At 33.7% G+C, this 2,480-nt stretch overlaps 1 pseudogene; it reads right to left on the bottom strand.

Annotated features, from left to right (window-relative positions):
• Positions 1–1,753: 1,753 nt before the first annotated feature.
• LOC112472516 lies at positions 1,754–1,872 on the bottom strand (annotated as a pseudogene).
• Between the last annotated feature and the right edge of the window lie 608 nt (positions 1,873–2,480).

The following is a 2,480-nucleotide window of genomic DNA, read 5'->3' as shown; positions in this document are numbered from 1 at the left end:
AATAGTAAAATTTTATTCTTTTTATGACTGAGTAATATTCAATTGTGTATATATACCACTTCTTTGTTCACTCACCTTTGATTGGAGCATTTAATACATTTATATTTAGTAATTGTTGATAGGTGTGTAGTTATTGCCATGTTATTAGTTGTTTTCTGATTGTTTTTATAGTTCTCTGTTCTTATTCTCTTACCCTCTTCTCTTGTGTGTTGATGACTTTCTGTAGTGTTGTGTTTGGATTCATTTCTCTTTATTTCTTCTGTATCTTTTGTAGATTTTTGTTTTGTGGTTACCATGTGCCTCTGTATACCAACCTATGTTTATATTTTAAATTAATGGTCACCTAAATTCGAACACGTTCTAAAATCACTACCATTTTTACTCATCCCCTCGTTTGTTTTTGTCATTTTTTTACTTCTTTTGTGTGTATCTCTTAATTTATTTTTGTAATTACACATGATCTTCTTAATTTTGCCTTTTAACCTATATACTAGCTTTAGTGTTGGTTGATCCACTGCTTTTATTATGTGTTTACCTTTGTCACTGAGAATTTCTTTTTTGCAATATATTTTTATTTGTACTTGTGATTTATTAATTATTATTCTTAAAGAAGTCCCTTTAACACTTTTCATAGTACTGATTTGGTAGTGATTAATTCCTTCAGCTTTTTCTTATTTTGGAAGCTCTTTATCTTACCTTCTATTCTAAATGATAGCCTTGCTGGGTAGAGTAGTATTGATTGTAGGTCCTTGCTCTTCATCACTTTGAATATTTTGTGCCAATACCTTTGGCCTACAAAGGTTTTGTTGAGAAATCAGCTGAAAGTCTTATGGGAATTCCCTTGTGTCTAACTAATTGCTTTTCTCTTGCTGCTTTTAAGATTCTCTGTATTTAAACTTTGGCACTTTAATTATGATGTGTCTTGGTGTGGGCTCCTTTGGGTTCCTGTTGTTTGGGAGTCTTTGCACTTCCTTGACTTGTATGTCTTTTTCCTTTGCCCAGTTAGGCAAGTTTTCAGTCATTATTTCTTCAAGTAGGTTTTCAATCCCTTGCTCTCTGTCTTCTCCTGATGATGATACCCCTATGCTGTGAATATTGTTACACTTGATGTTGTCCCGGAGGTTTCTTAAATGATCCTCATTTTTTAAAATAAATTCTTCTTTTTGCTGTTCCAATTAGGTGTTTTCCACTACCTTGTCTTTCAAATTGCTAATTTGTTCCTCTGTTTTATCTAACCTACTGTTGATTCCATTTAATGCTTTCTTCATTTCAGTTATTGCATATGTATTTTTGATATTCTGTTTTCATCTAGTTTGGGTGTGTATCCAGAAGTGGAATTGCTGGTAGATCTATTTTTAATATTTCTTGAATATCCATATTGTTTTCCATAGTGGCTGAACCAATCTGTATTCCCACCAACAGTGCACAAGGTTTTACTTTTCACCACATTCTCGCCAGTGTTGTTACCTCTTATTTTCTTGATAAAAGCCATTTTAACAGGTGTGAGGTTATCTCTCATTTGGTTTTGATTAGCATTTCTTTGATGATTAGTGATCAGCAACTTTTCATGTACCTGTTGGCCATTGGGATGTCTTTGGAGAAATGTCTATTTAGTTCCTCTGCCCATTTTTATTTTTATTTTATTATTTTATTTTATTTTTTTAGGCGAGGCAACCCTTGGTTGACCTTGCAGATTGCAAGGACCTTGTCAGCTTACAAGCCCCCCTTTTATTTTTATTTATTTTTATTTTTACGCCTATAGCATCTGGTCTTCCTAGGTGGTCTCCCATCCAAGTACTAACCAAGCCCGACCCTGCTTAGCTTCCGAGATCAGATGAGATCAGGCTTGTTCAAGGTGGCATGGCCATAGGCCCTTGGCCCATTTTTAAAATAAATGTTTTGTGGCTTTTCTTGTTGTTGTTATTGAGTTGTATGAACTTATGCATTTTAACATTCACTAATTAAATGGTATTCAAAAATACCTATATCCTTATACTATACCTTTAGCACATGGCAAAAAGAAAATTAACAGTATTTAAGCATTCAGAAATTCTTTTCTCAATTCTCTGATAGTGGTAAAAGCTGAGAGGAAAAAGAAGGTTTCTACATATTTTATGAGAACCCCTGTTCTATGATGTTGGGGAATAAAATCCTATGTGGGACTTAGATTTATTTATTAACAAATATTTACTAAATGTCTACTCCGTGACAGGTACTGGGCTAGGTTCTGGATACATTATGATAAATGAGATATACATTCCCTCTGCTTCCTGAAGCTTCTGGGCAAGACAGAAAAGATAAATAAATAATTATAAATTGTGAAAATACTATAAAAGGAACAAATAGGATCTCTGGTAGGAAATATCTGAGGTAAAGGAGATTGGCAAGGAAGGCTTCTATGAAAAGACATTTAAATGGAATACATGGTCAAGTATGGTGGGAGGTAGGTGGTGCTTTTGGTTGCTACCTATTATTGAGCC

Source organism: Pteropus alecto, unplaced genomic scaffold, assembly GCF_000325575.1.
Source record: "Pteropus alecto unplaced genomic scaffold, ASM32557v1 scaffold76, whole genome shotgun sequence".
Taxonomy (NCBI): domain Eukaryota; kingdom Metazoa; phylum Chordata; class Mammalia; order Chiroptera; family Pteropodidae; genus Pteropus; species Pteropus alecto.
Note: the sequence above shows the minus strand (reverse complement) of the source record. Positions and strands in the feature narration are given on the sequence as shown.